Source organism: Chiloscyllium punctatum, unplaced genomic scaffold (genome assembly GCF_047496795.1).
Source record: "Chiloscyllium punctatum isolate Juve2018m unplaced genomic scaffold, sChiPun1.3 scaffold_500, whole genome shotgun sequence".
Lineage (NCBI taxonomy): Eukaryota > Metazoa > Chordata > Chondrichthyes > Orectolobiformes > Hemiscylliidae > Chiloscyllium > Chiloscyllium punctatum.
In genome coordinates, this window is record NW_027310234.1 from 45,214 (window position 1) to 62,597 (window position 17,384).

The window sequence follows — 17,384 nt, forward strand, 5'->3', positions numbered from 1 at the left end:
CCGGGCTCTGTTTGAATACTCTCTGTAGACCGGGCTCTGTTTGAATGGACTCTGTAGACCGGGCTCTGTTGGAATACTCTCTGTAGACCGGGCTCTGTTTGAATACTCTCTGTAGACCGGGCTCTGTTTGAATACTCCCTGTAGACCGGGCTCTGTTTGAATACTCTCTGTAGACCGGGCCCTGTGTGAATACTCTCTGTAGACCGGGCTCTGTTTGAATACTCTCTGTAGACCGGGCTCTGTTTGAATACTCTCTGTAGACCGGGCTCTGTTTGAATACTCTCTGTAGACCGGGCTCTGTTTGAATACTCTCTGTAGACCGGGCTCTGTTTGAATACTCTCTGTAGACCGGGCTCTGTTTGAATACTCTCTGTAGACCGGGCTCTGTTTGAATACTCTCTGTAGACCGGGCTCTGTTTGAATACTCTCTGTAGACCGGGCTCTGTTTGAATACTCTCTGTAGACCGGGCTCTGTTTGAATACTCCCTGTAGACCGGGCTCTGTTTGAATACTCTCTGTAGACCGGGCTCTGTGTGAATACTCTCTGTAGACCGGGCTCTGTGTGAATACTCTCTGTAGACCGGGCTCTGTTGGAATACACTCTGTAGACCGGGCCCTGTTTGAATACTCTCTGTAGACCGGGCCATGTTTGAATACTCTCTGTAGACCGGGCTCTGTTTGAATACTCTCTGTAGACCGTGCTCTGTTTGAATACTCTCTGTAGACCGTGCTCTGTTTGAATACTCTCTGTAGACCGGGCTCTGTTTGAATACTCTCTGTAGACCGGGCTCTGTTTGAATACTCTCTGTAGACCGGGCTCTGTTTGAATACTCTCTGTAGACCGTGCTCTGTTTGAATACTCTCTGTAGACCGTGCTCTGTTTGAATACTCTCTGTAGACCGGGCTCTGTTTGAATACTCTCTGTAGACCGGGCTCTGTTTGAATACTCTCTGTAGACCGGGCCCTGTTTGAATACTCTCTGTAGACCGGGCTCTGTTTGAAAACTCTCTGTAGACCGGGCTCTGTTTGAATACTCTCTGTAGACCGGGCTCTGTTTGAATAGACTCTGTAGACCGGGCTCTGTTTGAATACTCTCTGTAGACCGGGCTCTGTTTGAATATTCTCTGTAGACCGGGCTCTGTTTGAATACTCTCTGTAGACCGGGCTCTGTTTGAATAGACTCTGTAGACCGGGCTCTGTTTGAATACTCTCTGTAGACCGGGCTCTGTTGGAATACTCTCTGTAGACCGGGCTCTGTTTGAATACTCTCTGTAGACCGGGCTCTGTTTGAATGGACTCTGTAGACCGGGCTCTGTTTGAATACTCTCTGTAGACCGGGCTCTGTTTGAATACTCTCTGTAGACCGGGCTCTGTTTGAATACTCTCTGTAGACCGGGCTCTGTTTGAATACTCTCTGTAGACCGGGCTCTGTTTGAATACTCTCTGTAGACCGGGCTCTGTTGGAATACTCTCTGTAGACCGGGCTCTGTTGGAATACTCTCTGTAGACCGGGCTCTGTTGGAATACTCTCTGTAGACCGGGCTCTGTTGGAATACTCTCTGTAGACCGGGCTCTGTTGGAATACTCTCTGTAGACCGGGCTCTGTTGGAATACTCTCTGTAGACCGGGCTCTGTTTGAATACTCTCTGTAGACCGGGCTCTGTTTGAATACTCCCTGTAGACCGGGCTCTGTTTGAATACTCTCTGTAGACCGGGCCCTGTGTGAATACTCTCTGTAGACCGGGCCCTGTGTGAATACTCTCTGTAGACCGGGCTCTGTTTGAATACTCTCTGTAGACCGGGCTCTGTTTGAATATTCTCTGTAGACCGGGCTCTGTTTGAATACTCTCTGTAGACCGGGCTCTGTTTGAATACTCTCTGTGGACCGGGCTCTGTTTGAATACTCTCTGTGGACCGGGCTCTGTTTGAATACTCTCTGTAGACCGGGCTCTGTTTGAATACTCTCTGTAGACCGGGCTCTGTTTGAATACTCCCTGTAGACCGGGCTCTGTTTGAATACTCTCTGTAGACCGGGCTCTGTGTGAATACTCTCTGTAGACCGGGCTCTGTTGGAATACACTCTGTAGACCGGGCCCTGTTTGAATACTCTCTGTAGACCGGGCCATGTTTGAATACTCTCTGTAGACCGGGCTCTGTTTGAATACTCTCTGTAGACCGGGCTCTGTTTGAATACTCTCTGTAGACCGTGCTCTGTTTGAATACTCTCTGTAGACCGGGCTCTGTTTGAATACTCTCTGTAGACCGGGCTCTGTTTGAATACTCTCTGTAGACCGGGCTCTGTTTGAATACTCTCTGTAGACCGGGCCCTGTTTGAATACTCTCTGTAGACCGGGCTCTGTTTGAAAACTCTCTGTAGACCGGGCTCTGTTTGAATACTCTCTGTAGACCGGGCTCTGTTTGAATACTCTCTGTAGACCGGGCTCTGTTTGAATATTCTCTGTAGACCGGGCTCTGTTTGAATACTCTCTGTAGACCGGGCTCTGTTTGAATACTCTCTGTAGACCGGGCTCTGTTTGAATATTCTCTGTAGACCGGGCTCTGTTTGAATACTCTCTGTAGACCGGGCTCTGTTTGAATACTCTCTGTAGACCGGGCTCTGTTTGAATACTCTCTGTAGACCGGGCTCTGTTTGAATACTCTCTGTAGACCGGGCTCTGTTTGAATACTCCCTGTAGACCGGGCTCTGTTTGAATACTCTCTGTAGACCGGGCTCTGTGTGAATACTCTCTGTAGACCGGGCTCTGTTGGAATACACTCTGTAGACCGGGCCCTGTTTGAATACTCTCTGTAGACCGGGCCCTGTTTGAATACTCTCTGTAGACCGGGCTCTGTTTGAATACTCTCTGTAGACCGTGCTCTGTTTGAATACTCTCTGTAGACCGTGCTCTGTTTGAATACTCTCTGTAGACCGGGCTCTGTTTGAATACTCTCTGTAGACCGGGCTCTGTTTGAATACTCTCTGTAGACCGGGCTCTGTTTGAATACTCTCTGTAGACCGGGCCCTGTTTGAATACTCTCTGTAGACCGGGCTCTGTTTGAAAACTCTCTGTAGACCGGGCTCTGTTTGAATACTCTCTGTAGACCGGGCTCTGTTTGAATAGACTCTGTAGACCGGGCTCTGTTTGAATACTCTCTGTAGACCGGGCTCTGTTTGAATACTCTCTGTAGACCGGGCCCTGTTTGAATACTCTCTGTAGACCGGGCCCTGTTTGAATACTCTCTGTAGACCGGGCTCTGTTTGAATACTCCCTGTAGACCGGGCCGTGTTTGAATACTCCCTGTAGACCGGGCCGTGTTTGAATACTCTCTGTAGACCGGGCCGTGTTTGAATACTCTCTGTAGACCGGGCTCTGTTTGAATACTCTCTGTAGACCGGGCTCTGTGTGAATACTCTCTGTAGACCGGGCTCTGTTTGAATACTCTCTGTAGACCGGGCTCTGTTTGAATACTCTCTGTAGACCGGGCTCTGTTTGAATACTCTCTGTAGACCGGGCTCTGTGTGAATACTCTCTGTAGACCGGGCTCTGTTTGAATACTCTCTGTAGACCGGGCTCTGTTTGACTACTCTCTGTAGACCGGGCTCTGTTTGAATACTCTCTGTCGACCGGGCTGTGTTTGAATACACTCTGTAGACCGGGCTCTGTTTGATGACTCTCTGTAGACCGGGCTCTGTTTGAATGCTCTCTGTGGACCGGGCTCTGTTTGAATACACTCTGTAGACCGGGCTGTGTTTGAATACACTCTGTAGACCGGGCTCTGTTTGAATGGACTCTGTAGACCGGGCTCTGTTTGAATACTCTCTGTAGACCGGGCTCTGTTTGAATACACTCTGTAGACCGGGCTGTGTTTGAATACTCTCTGTAGACCGGGCTCTGTTTGAATGGACTCTGTAGACCGGGCTCTGTTTGAATGGACTCTGTAGACCGGGCTCTGTTTGAATGGACTCTGTAGACCGGGCCCTGTTTGAATACTCTCTGTAGACCGGGCTGTGTGTGAATACTCTCTGTAGACCGGGCTCTGTTTGAATACTCTCTGTAGACCGGGCTCTGTTTGAATACTCTCTGTAGACCGGGCTCTGTTTGAATACTCTCTGTAGACCGGGCTCTGTTTGAATACTCTCTGTAGACCGGGCTCTGTTTGAATGGACTCTGTAGACCGGGCTCTGTTTGAATGGACTCTGTAGACCGGGCTCTGTTTGAATGGACTCTGTAGACCGGGCCCTGTTTGAATACTCTCTGTAGACCGGGCTGTGTGTGAATACTCTCTGTAGACCGGGCTCTGTTTGAATACTCTCTGTAGACCGGGCTCTGTTTGAATACTCTCTGTAGACCGGGCTCTGTTTGAATACTCTCTGTAGACCGGGCTCTGTTTGAATACTCTCTGTAGACCGGGCTCTGTTTGAATACTCTCTGTAGACCGGGCTGTGTTTGAATACTCTCTGTAGACCGGGCTGTGTTTGAATACTCTCTGTAGACCGGGCTGTGTTTGAATACTCTCTGTAGACCGGGCTCTGTTTGAATACTCTCTGTAGACCGGGCTCTGTTTGAATACTCTCTGTGGACCGGGCTCTGTTTGATTACTCTCTGTGGACCGGGCTCTGTTTGACTACTCTCTGTAGACCGGGCTCTGTTTGACTACTCTCTGTAGACCGGGCTCTGTTTGAATACTCTCTGTGGACCGGGCTCTGTTTGAATATTCTCTGTAGACCGGGCTCTGTTTGAATACTCTCTGTAGACCGGGCTCTGTTTGAATACTCTCTGTAGACCGGGCTCTGTTTGAATACTCTCTGTAGACCGGGCTCTGTTTGAATACTCTCTGTAGACCGGGCTCTGTTTGAATACTCTCTGTAGACCGGGCTCTGTTTGAATACTCTCTGTAGACCGGGCTCTGTTTGAATACTCTCTGTAGACCGGGCTCTGTTTGAATACTCTCTGTAGACCGGGCTCTGTTTGAATACTCTCTGTTGACCGGGCTCTGTTTGATTACTCTCTGTAGACCGGGCTCTGTTTGATTACTCTCTGTAGACCGGGCTCTGTTTGAATAGACTCTGTAGACCGGGCTCTGTTTGAATAGACTCTGTAGACCGGGCTCTGTTTGAATACTCTCTGTAGACCGGGCTCTGTTTGAATACTCTCTGTAGACCGGGCTCTGTATTAATGCTCTCTGTAGACCGGGCTCTGTTTGAATACTCTCTGTAGACCGGGCTCTGTGTTAATACTCTCTGTAGACCGGGCTCTGTTTGAATACTCCCTGTAGACCGGGCTCTGTTTGAATACTCCCTGTAGACCGGGCTCTGTTTGAATAGACTCTGTAGACCGGGCTCTGTTTGAATACACTCTGTAGACCGGGCTCTGTTTGAATACTCCCTGTAGACCGGGCTCTGTTTGAATACTCCGTGTAGACCGGGCTCTGTTTGAATAGACTCTGTAGACCGGGCTCTGTTTGAATACACTCTGTAGACCGGGCTCTGTTTGAATACTCCCTGTAGACCGGGCTCTGTTTGAATAGACTCTGTAGACCGGGCTCTGTTTGAATACTCTCTGTAGACCGGGCTCTGTTTGAATACACTCTGTTGACCGGGCTCTGTTTGAATACTCTCTGTAGACCGGGCTCTGTTTGAATACTCTCTGTAGACCGGGCTCTGTTTGAATACTCTCTGTAGACCGGGCTGTGTTTGAATACTCCCTGTAGACCGGGCTGTGTTTGAATACTCTCTGTAGACCGGCCTCTGTTTGAATACTCTCTGTAGACCGGGCTCTGTTTGAATACTCTCTGTAGACCGGGCTGTGTTTGAATACTCTCTGTAGACCGGGCTCTGTTTGAATACTCTCTGTAGACCGGGCTCTGTTTGAATACTCCCTGTAGACCGGGCTCTGTTTGAATACTCTCTGTAGACCGGGCTCTGTTTGAATACTCTCTGTAGACCGGGCTCTGTTTGAATAGACTCTGTAGACCGGGCTTTGTTTGAATACTCTCTGTAGACCGGGCTCTGTTTGAATACTCTCTGTAGACAGGGCTCTGTTTGAATACTCTCTGTAGACCGGGCTGTGTTTGACTACTCTCTGTAGACCGGGCTCTGTTTGTATACACTCTGTAGACCGGGCTCTGTTTGAATAGACTCTGTAGACCGGGCTCTGTTTGAATAGACTCTGTAGACCGGGCTCTGTTTGACTACTCTCTGTAGACCGGGCTCTGTTTGAATAGACTCTGAAGACCGGGCGCTGTTTGAATAGACTCTGTAGACCGGGCTCTGTTTGACTACTCTCTGTAGACCGGGCTCTGTTTGAATAGACTCCGTAGACCGGGCTCTGTTTGAATACTCCCTGTAGACCGGGCTCTGTTTGAATACTCCCTGTAGACCGGGCTCTGTTTGAATACACCCTGTAGACCGGGCTCTGTTTGAATACACCCTGTAGACCGGGCTCTGTGTGAATACTCTCTGTAGACCGGGCTCTGTTTGAATACTCTCTGTAGACCGGGCTCTGTTTGAATAGACTCTGTAGACCGCGCTCTGTTTGAATACTCTCTATGGACCGGGCTCTGTTTGAATACTCTCTGTAGACCGGGCCCTGTTTGAATACTCTCTGTAGACCGGGCTCTGTTTGAATACTCCCTGTAGACCGGGCTCTGTTTGAATACTCCCTGTAGACCGGGCTCTGTTTGAATACTCCCTGTAGACCGGGCTCTGTGTGAATACTCTCTGTAGACCGGGCTCTGTGTGAATACTCTCTGTAGACCGGGCTCTGTGTGAATACTCTCTGTAGACCGGGCTCTGTGTGAATACTCTCTGTAGACCGGGCTCTGTGTGAATACTCTCTGTAGACCGGGCTCTGTGTGAATACTCTCTGTAGACCGGGCTCTGTGTGAATACTCTCTGTAGACCGGGCTCTGTTTGAATACTCTCTGTAGACCGGGCTCTGTTTGAATAGACTCTGTAGACCGGGCTTTGTTTGAATACTCTCTATAGACCGGGCTCTGTTTGAATACTCTCTGTAGACAGGGCTCTGTTTGAATACTCTCTGGAGACCGGGCTCTGTTTGAATACTCTCTGTAGACCGGGCTCTGTTTGAATACTCTCTGTAGACGGGGCTCTGTTTGAATACTCTCTGTAGACCGGGCTCTGTTTGACTACTCTCTGTAGACCGGGCTCTGTTTGAATACTCTCTGTAGACCGGGCTCTGTTTGAATACTCTCTGTAGACCGGGCTCTGTTTGAATACTCTCTGTAGACCGGGCTGTGTTTGACTACTCTCTGTAGACCGGGCTCTGTTTGTATACACTCTGTAGACCGGGCTCTGTTTGAATAGACTCTGTAGACCGGGCTCTGTTTGAATAGACTCTGTAGACCGGGCTCTGTTTGACTACTCTCTGTAGACCGTGCTCTGTTTGAATACTCTCTGTAGACCGTGCTCTGTTTGAATACTCTCTGTAGACCGGGCTCTGTTTGAATACTCTCTGTAGACCGGGCTCTGTTTGAATACTCTCTGTAGACCGGGCTCTGTTTGAATACTCTCTGTAGACCGGGCCCTGTTTGAATACTCTCTGTAGACCGGGCTCTGTTTGAAAACTCTCTGTAGACCGGGCTCTGTTTGAATACTCTCTGTAGACCGGGCTCTGTTTGAATAGACTCTGTAGACCGGGCTCTGTTTGAATACTCTCTGTAGACCGGGCTCTGTTTGAATACTCTCTGTAGACCGGGCCCTGTTTGAATACTCTCTGTAGACCGGGCCCTGTTTGAATACTCTCTGTAGACCGGGCCCTGTTTGAATACTCTCTGTAGACCGGGCTCTGTTTGAATACTCCCTGTAGACCGGGCCGTGTTTGAATACTCCCTGTAGACCGGGCCGTGTTTGAATACTCCCTGTAGACCGGGCCGTGTTTGAATACTCTCTGTAGACCGGGCTCTGTTTGAATACTCTCTGTAGACCGGGCTCTGTGTGAATACTCTCTGTAGACCGGGCTCTGTTTGAATACTCTCTGTAGACCGGGCTCTGTTTGAATACTCTCTGTAGACCGGGCTCTGTGTGAATACTCTCTGTAGACCGGGCTCTGTTTGAATACTCTCTGTAGACCGGGCTCTGTTTGACTACTCTCTGTAGACCGGGCTCTGTTTGAATACTCTCTGTAGACCGGGCTGTGTTTGAATACACTCTGTAGACCGGGCTCTGTTTGATGACTCTCTGTAGACCGGGCTCTGTTTGAATGCTCTCTGTGGACCGGGCTCTGTTTGAATACACTCTGTAGACCGGGCTGTGTTTGAATACTCTCTGTAGACCGGGCTCTGTTTGAATGGACTCTGTAGACCGGGCTCTGTTTGAATGGACTCTGTAGACCGGGCTCTGTTTGAATGGACTCTGTAGACCGGGCCCTGTTTGGATACTCTCTGTAGACCGGGCTGTGTGTGAATACTCTCTGTAGACCGGGCTCTGTTTGAATACTCTCTGTAGACCGGGCTCTGTTTGAATACTCTCTGTAGACCGGGCTCTGTTTGAATACTCTCTGTAGACCGGGCTCTGTTTGAATACTCTCTGTAGACCGGGCTGTGTTTGAATACTCTCTGTAGACCGGGCTGTGTTTGAATACTCTCTGTAGACCGGGCTGTGTTTGAATACTCTCTGTAGACCGGGCTCTGTTTGAATAGACTCTGTAGACCGGGCTCTGTTTGAATACTCTCTGTAGACCGGGCTCTGTTTGAATACTCTCTGTAGACCGGGCTCTGTTTGAATACTCTCTGTTGACCGGGCTCTGTGTTAATACTCTCTGTAGACCGGGCTCTGTGTTAATACTCTCTGTAGACCGGGCTCTGTGTTAATACTCTCTGTAGACCGGGCTCTGTTTGAATAGACTCCGTAGACCGGGCGCTGTTTGAATACTCTCTGTAGACCGGGCTCTGTTTGAATACTCTCTGTAGACCGGGCTCTGTTTGAATACTCTCTGTAGACCGGGCGCTGTTTGAATACTCTCTGTAGACCGGGCTCTGTTTGAATACTCTCTGTAGACCGGGCTCTGTTTGAATACTCTCTGTAGACCGGGCTCTGTTTGAATACTCTCTGTAGACCGGGCTCTGTTTGAATACTCTCTGTAGACCGGGCGCTGTTTGAATACTCTCTGTAGACCGGGCGCTGTTTGAATACTCTCTGTAGAGCGGGCTCTGTTTGAATACTCTCTGTAGACCGGGCTCTGTGTTAATACTCTCTGTAGACCGGGCTCTGTGTTAATACTCTCTGTAGACCGGGCTCTGTGTTAATACTCTCTGTAGACCGGGCTCTGTTTGAATAGACTCCGTAGACCGGGCTCTGTTTAAATACTCCCTGTAGACCGGGCTCTGTTTGAATACTCCCTGTAGACCGGGCGCTGTTTGAATACTCTCTGTAGACCGGGCTCTGTTTGAATACTCTCTGTAGACCGGGCTCTGTTTGAATACTCTCTGTAGACCGGGCGCTGTTTGAATACTCTCTGTAGACCGGGCGCTGTTTGAATACTCTCTGTAGAGCGGGCTCTGTTTGAATAGACTCTGTAGACCGGGCTCTGTTTGAATACTCTCTGTAGGCCGGGCTCTGTTTGAATACTCTCTGTAGGCCGGGCTCTGTTTGAATACTCTCTGTAGACCGGGCTCTGTGTTAATACTCTCTGTAGACCGGGCTCTGTGTTAATACTCTCTGTAGACCGGGCTCTGTGTTAATACTCTCTGTAGACCGGGCTCTGTTTGAATAGACTCCGTAGATCGGGCTCTGTTTAAATACTCCCTGTAGACCGGGCTCTGTTTGAATACTCCCTGTAGACCGGGCTCTGTTTGAATACTCTGTAGACCGGGCGCTGTTTGAATAGACTCTGTAGACCGGGCGCTGTTTGAATAGACTCTGTAGACCGGGCGCTGTTTGAATAGACTCTGTAGACCGGGCTGTGTTTGAATACTCTCTGTAGACCGGGCTGTGTTTGAATACTCTCTGTAGACCGGGCTCTGTTTGAATACTCTCTGTAGACCGGGCTCTGTTTGAATACTCTCTGTAGACCGGGCTCTGTTTGAATACTCTCTGTAGACCGGGCTCTGTTTGAATACTCTCTGGAGACCGGGCTCTGTTTGAATACTCTCTGTAGACCGGGCCCTGTTTGAATACTCTCTGTAGACCGGGCCCTGTTTGAATACTCTCTGTAGACCGGGCGCTGTTTGAATACTCTCTGTAGACCGGGCTCTGTTTGAATACTCTCTGTAGACATGGCTCTGTTTGAATACTCTCTGTAGACCGGGCTCTGTTTGAATACTCTCTGTAGACCGGGCTCTGTTTGAATAGACTCTGTAGACCGGGCTGTGTTTGAATACTCTCTGTAGACCGGGCTGTGTTTGAATACTCTCTGTAGACCGGGCTCTGTTTGAATACTCTCTGTACACCGGGCTCTGTTTGAATACTCTCTGTAGACCGGGCTCTGTTTGAATACTCTCTGTAGACCGGGCTCTGTTTGAATACTCTCTGGAGACCGGGCTCTGTTTGAATACTCTCTGTAGACCGGGCCCTGTTTGAATACTCTCTGTAGACCGGGCCCTGTTTGAATACTCTCTGTAGACCGGGCCCTGTTTGAATACTCTCTGTAGACCGGGCTCTGTTTGAATACTCTCTGTAGACATGGCTCTGTTTGAATACTCTCTGTAGACCGGGCTCTGTTTGAATACTCTCTGTAGACCGGGCTCTGTTTGAATACTCTCTGTAGACCGGGCTCTGTTTGAATACTCTCTGTAGACCGGGCTCTGTTTGAATACTCTCTGTTGACCGCGCTCTGTTTGAATAGACTCTGTAGACCGGGCTCTGTTTGAATACTCTCTGTAGACCGGGCTCTGTTTGAATACTCTCTGTAGACCGGGCTCTGTTTGAATACTCTCTGTAGGCCGGGCGCTGTTTGAATACTCTCTGTAGACCGGGCTCTGTTTGAATACTCTCTGTAGACCGGGCTCTGTTTGAATAGACTCTGTAGACCGGGCTTTGTTTGAATACTCTCTGTAGACCGGGCTCTGTTTGAATACTCTCTGTAGACCGGGCTCTGTTTGAATACTCTCTGTAGACCGGGCTCTGTTTGAATACTCTCTGTAGACCGGGCTCTGTTTGAATAGACTCTGTCGACCGGGCTCTGTTTGAATAGACTCTGTAGACCGGGCTCTGTTTGAATACTCTCTGTAGACCGGGCTCTGTGTTAATACTCTCTGTAGACCGGGCTCTGTTTGAATACTCTCTGTTGACCGGGCTCTGTGTTAATACTCTCTGTAGACCGGGCTCTGTGTTAATACTCTCTGTAGACCGGGCTCTGTTTGAATAGACTCCGTAGACCGGGCGCTGTTTGAATACACTCTGTAGACCGGGCTCTGTTTGAATACTCTCTGTAGACCGGGCTCTGTTTGAATACTCTCTGTAGACCGGGCGCTGTTTGAATACTCTCTGTAGACCGGGCTCTGTTTGAATACTCTCTGTAGACCGGGCTCTGTTTGAATACTCTCTGTAGACCGGGCTCTGTTTGAATACTCTCTGTAGACCGGGCGCTGTTTGAATACTCTCTGTAGACCGGGCGCTGTTTGAATACTCTCTGTAGAGCGGGCTCTGTTTGAATAGACTCTGTAGACCGGGCTCTGTTTGAATACTCTCTGTAGACCGGGCTCTGTTTGAATACTCTCTGTAGACCGGGCTCTGTGTTAATACTCTCTGTAGACCGGGCTCTGTTTGAATACTCTCTGTTGACCGGGCTCTGTGTTAATACTCTCTGTAGACCGGGCTCTGTGTTAATACTCTCTGTAGACCGGGCTCTGTGTTAATACTCTCTGTAGACCGGGCTCTGTGTTAATACTCTCTGTAGACCGGGCTCTGTTTGAATAGACTCCGTAGACCGGGCGCTGTTTGAATACTCTCTGTAGACCGGGCTCTGTTTGAATACTCTCTGTAGACCGGGCTCTGTTTGAATACTCTCTGTAGACCGGGCGCTGTTTGAATACTCTCTGTAGACCGGGCTCTGTTTGAATACTCTCTGTAGACCGGGCTCTGTTTGAATACTCTCTGTAGACCGGGCTCTGTTTGAATACTCTCTGTAGACCGGGCGCTGTTTGAATACTCTCTGTATACCGGGCGCTGTTTGAATACTCTCTGTAGAGCGGGCTCTGTTTGAATAGACTCTGTAGACCGGGCTCTGTTTGAATACTCTCTGTAGGCCGGGCTCTGTTTGAATACTCTCTGTAGACCGGGCTCTGTGTTAATACTCTCTGTAGACCGGGCTCTGTGTTAATACTCTCTGTAGACCGGGCTCTGTGTTAATACTCTCTGTAGACCGGGCTCTGTTTGAATAGACTCCGTAGACCGGGCTCTGTTTAAATACTCCCTGTAGACCGGGCTCTGTTTGAATACTCCCTGTAGACCGGGCGCTGTTTGAATACTCTCTGTAGACCGGGCTCTGTTTGAATACTCTCTGTAGACCGGGCTCTGTTTGAATACTCTCTGTAGACCGGGCTCTGTTTGAATACTCTCTGTAGACCGGGCGCTGTTTGAATACTCTCTGTAGACCGGGCGCTGTTTGAATACTCTCTGTAGAGCGGGCTCTGTTTGAATAGACTCTGTAGACCGGGCTCTGTTTGAATAGACTCTGTAGGCCGGGCTCTGTTTGACTACTCTCTGTAGACCGGGCTCTGTTTGAATAGACTCTGAAGACCGGGCGCTGTTTGAATAGACTCTGTAGACCGGGCTCTGTTTGACTACTCTCTGTAGACCGGGCTCTGTTTGAATAGACTCCGTAGACCGGGCTCTGTTTGAATACTCCCTGTAGACCGGGCTCTGTTTGAATACTCCCTGTAGACCGGGCTCTGTTTGAATACTCCCTGTAGACCGGGCTCTGTTTGAATACTCCCTGTAGACCGGGCTCTGTGTGAATACTCTCTGTAGACCGGGCTCTGTGTGAATACTCTCTGTAGACCGGGCTCTGTTTGAATAGACTCTGTAGACCGGGCTCTGTTTGAATACTCTCTATGGACCGGGCTCTGTTTGAATACTCTCTGTAGACCGGGCCCTGTTTGAATACTCTCTGTAGACCGGGCTCTGTTTGAATACTCTCTGTAGACCGGGCCCTGTTTGAATACTCTCTGTAGACCGGGCCCTGTTTGAATACTCTCTGTAGACCGGGCCCTGTTTGAATACTCTCTGTTGACCGCGCTCTGTTTGAATAGACTCTGTAGACCGGGCTCTGTTTGAATACTCTCTGTAGACCGGGCTCTGTTTGAATACTCTCTGTAGACCGGGCTCTGTTTGAATACTCTCTGTAGACCGGGCTCTGTTTGAATACTCTCTGTAGACCGGGCTCTGTTTGAATACTCTCTGTAGACCGGGCTCTGTTTGAATACTCTCTGTAGACCGGGCTCTGTTTGAATACTCTCTGTAGACCGGGCTCTGTTTGAATACTCTCTGTAGACCGGGCTCTGTTTGAATAGACTCTGTCGACCGGGCTCTGTTTGAATAGACTCTGTAGACCGGGCTCTGTGTGAATACTCTCTGTAGACCGGGCTCTGTGTGAATACTCTCTGTAGACCGGGCTCTGTTTGAATACTCTCTGTAGACCGGGCTCTGTTTGAATAGACTCTGTAGACCGGGCTCTGTTTGAATACTCTCTATGGACCGGGCTCTGTTTGAATACTCTCTGTAGACCGGGCCCTGTTTGAATACTCTCTGTAGACCGGGCTCTGTTTGAATACTCTCTGTAGACCGGGCTCTGTTTGAATAGACTCTGTAGACCGGGCCCTGTTTGAATACTCTCTGTAGACCGGGCCGTGTTTGAATACTCTCTGTAGACCGGGCCGTGTTTGAATACTCTCTGTAGACCGGGCTCTGTTTGAATACTCTCTGTAGACCGGGCTCTGTTTGAATACTCTCTGTAGGCCGGGCTCTGTTTGAATACTCTCTGTAGACCGGGCTCTGTTTGTATACACTCTGTAGACCGGGCTCTGTTTGTATCCTCTCTGTAGACCGGGCTCTGTTTGTATCCTCTCTGTAGACCGGGCTCTGTTTGAATACTCTCTGTAGACCGGGCTCTGTTTGAATACTCTCTGTAGACCGGGCTCTGTTTGAATACACTCTGTAGACCGGGCTCTGTTTGAATAGACTCTGTAGACCGGGCTCTGTTTGAATAGACTCTGTAGACCGGGCGCTGTTTGAATAGACTCTGTAGACCGGGCTGTGTTTGAATACTCTCTGTAGACCGGGCTCTGTTTGAATACTCTCTGTTGACCGCGCTCTGTTTGAATAGACTCTGTAGACCGGGCTCTGTTTGAATACTCTCTGTAGACCGGGCTCTGTTTGAATACTCTCTGTAGACCGGGCTCTGTTTGAATACTCTCTGTAGACCGGGCTCTGTTTGAATACTCTCTGTAGACCGGGCTCTGTTTGAATACTCTCTGTAGACCGGGCTCTGTTTGAATACTCTCTGTAGACCGGGCTCTGTTTGAATACTCTCTGTAGACCGGGCTCTGTTTGAATACTCTCTGTAGACCGGGCTCTGTTTGAATAGACTCTGTCGACCGGGCTCTGTTTGAATAGACTCTGTAGACCGGGCTCTGTTTGAATACTCTCTGTAGACCGGGCTCTGTGTTAATACTCTCTGTAGACCGGGCTCTGTTTGAATACTCTCTGTTGACCGGGCTCTGTGTTAATACTCTCTGTAGACCGGGCTCTGTTTGAATAGACTCCGTAGACCGGGCGCTGTTTGAATACTCTCTGTAGACCGGGCTCTGTTTGAATACTCTCTGTAGACCGGGCTCTGTTTGAATACTCTCTGTAGTCCGGGCGCTGTTTGAATACTCTCTGTAGACCGGGCTCTGTTTGAATAGACTCTGTAGACCGGGCTCTGTTTGAATACTCTCTGTAGACCGGGCTCTGTTTGAATACTCTCTGTAGACCGGGCTCTGTTTGAATACTCTCTGTAGACCGGGCGCTGTTTGAATACTCTCTGTAGACCGGGCGCTGTTTGAATACTCTCTGTAGAGCGGGCTCTGTTTGAATACTCTCTGTAGACCGGGCTCTGTGTTAATACTCTCTGTAGACCGGGCTCTGTGTTAATACTCTCTGTAGACCGGGCTCTGTGTTAATACTCTCTGTAGACCGGGCTCTGTTTGAATAGACTCCGTAGACCGGGCTCTGTTTAAATACTCCCTGTAGACCGGGCTCTGTTTGAATACTCCCTGTAGACCGGGCCCTGTTTGAATACTCTCTGTAGACCGGGCTCTGTTTGAATACTCTCTGTAGACCGGGCTCTGTTTGAATACTCTCTGTAGACCGGGCTGTGTTTGAATACTCTCTGTAGACCGGGCGCTGTTTGAATACTCTCTGTAGAGCGGGCTCTGTTTGAATAGACTCTGTAGACCGGGCTCTGTTTGAATACTCTCTGTAGGCCGGGCTCTGTTTGAATACTCTCTGTAGACCGGGCTCTGTGTTAATACTCTCTGTAGACCGGGCTCTGTGTTAATACTCTCTGTAGACCGGGCTCTGTGTTAATACTCTCTGTAGACCGGGCTCTGTTTGAATAGACTCCGTAGATCGGGCTCTGTTTAAATACTCCCTGTAGACCGGGCTCTGTTTGAATACTCCCTGTAGACCGGGCTCTGTTTGAATACTCTGTAGACCGGGCGCTGTTTGAATAGACTCTGTAGACCGGGCGCTGTTTGAATAGACTCTGTAGACCGGGCGCTGTTTGAATAGACTCTGTAGACCGGGCTGTGTTTGAATACTCTCTGTAGACCGGGCTGTGTTTGAATACTCTCTGTAGACCGGGCTCTGTTTGAATACTCTCTGTAGACCGGGCTCTGTTTGAATACTCTCTGTAGACCGGGCTCTGTTTGAATACTCTCTGTAGACCGGGCTCTGTTTGAATACTCTCTGGAGACCGGGCTCTGTTTGAATACTCTCTGTAGACCGGGCCCTGTTTGAATACTCTCTGTAGACCGGGCCCTGTTTGAATACTCTCTGTAGACCGGGCCCTGTTTGAATACTCTCTGTAGACCGGGCTCTGTTTGAATACTCTCTGTAGACATGGCTCTGTTTGAATACTCTCTGTAGACCGGGCTCTGTTTGAATACTCTCTGTAGACCGGGCTCTGTTTGAATAGACTCTGTAGACCGGGCTGTGTTTGAATACTCTCTGTAGACCGGGCTGTGTTTGAATACTCTCTGTAGACCGGGCTCTGTTTGAATACTCTCTGTACACCGGGCTCTGTTTGAATACTCTCTGTAGACCGGGCTCTGTTTGAATACTCTCTGTAGACCGGGCTCTGTTTGAATACTCTCTGGAGACCGGGCTCTGTTTGAATACTCTCTGTAGACCGGGCCCTGTTTGAATACTCTCTGTAGACCGGGCCCTGTTTGAATACTCTCTGTAGACCGGGCCCTGTTTGAATACTCTCTGTAGACCGGGCTCTGTTTGAATACTCTCTGTAGACATGGCTCTGTTTGAATACTCTCTGTAGACCGGGCTCTGTTTGAATACTCTCTGTAGACCGGGCTCTGTTTGAATACTCTCTGTAGACCGGGCTCTGTTTGAATACTCTCTGTAGACCGGGCTCTGTTTGAATACTCTCTGTTGACCGCGCTCTGTTTGAATAGACTCTGTAGACCGGGCTCTGTTTGAATACTCTCTGTAGACCGGGCTCTGTTTGAATACTCTCTGTAGACCGGGCTCTGTTTGAATACTCTCTGTAGGCCGGGCGCTGTTTGAATACTCTCTGTAGACCGGGCTCTGTTTGAATACTCTCTGTAGACCGGGCTCTGTTTGAATAGACTCTGTAGACCGGGCTTTGTTTGAATACTCTCTGTAGACCGGGCTCTGTTTGAATACTCTCTGTAGACCGGGCTCTGTTTGAATACTCTCTGTAGACCGGGCTCTGTTTGAATACTCTCTGTAGACCGGGCTCTGTTTGAATAGACTCTGTAGACCGGGCTCTGTTTGAATACTCTCTGTAGACCGGGCTCTGTGTTAATACTCTCTGTAGACCGGGCTCTGTTTGAATACTCTCTGTTGACCGGGCTCTGTGTTAATACTCTCTGTAGACCGGGCTCTGTGTTAATACTCTCTGTAGACCGGGCTCTGTTTGAATAGACTCCGTAGACCGGGCGCTGTTTGAATACACTCTGTAGACCGGGCTCTGTTTGAATACTCTCTGTAGACCGGGCTCTGTTTGAATACTCTCTGTAGACCGGGCGCTGTTTGAATACTCTCTGTAGACCGGGCTCTGTTTGAATACTCTCTGTAGACCGGGCTCTGTTTGAATACTCTCTGTAGACCGGGCTCTGTTTGAATACTCTCTGTAGACCGGGCGCTGTTTGAATACTCTCTGTAGACCGGGCGCTGTTTGAAT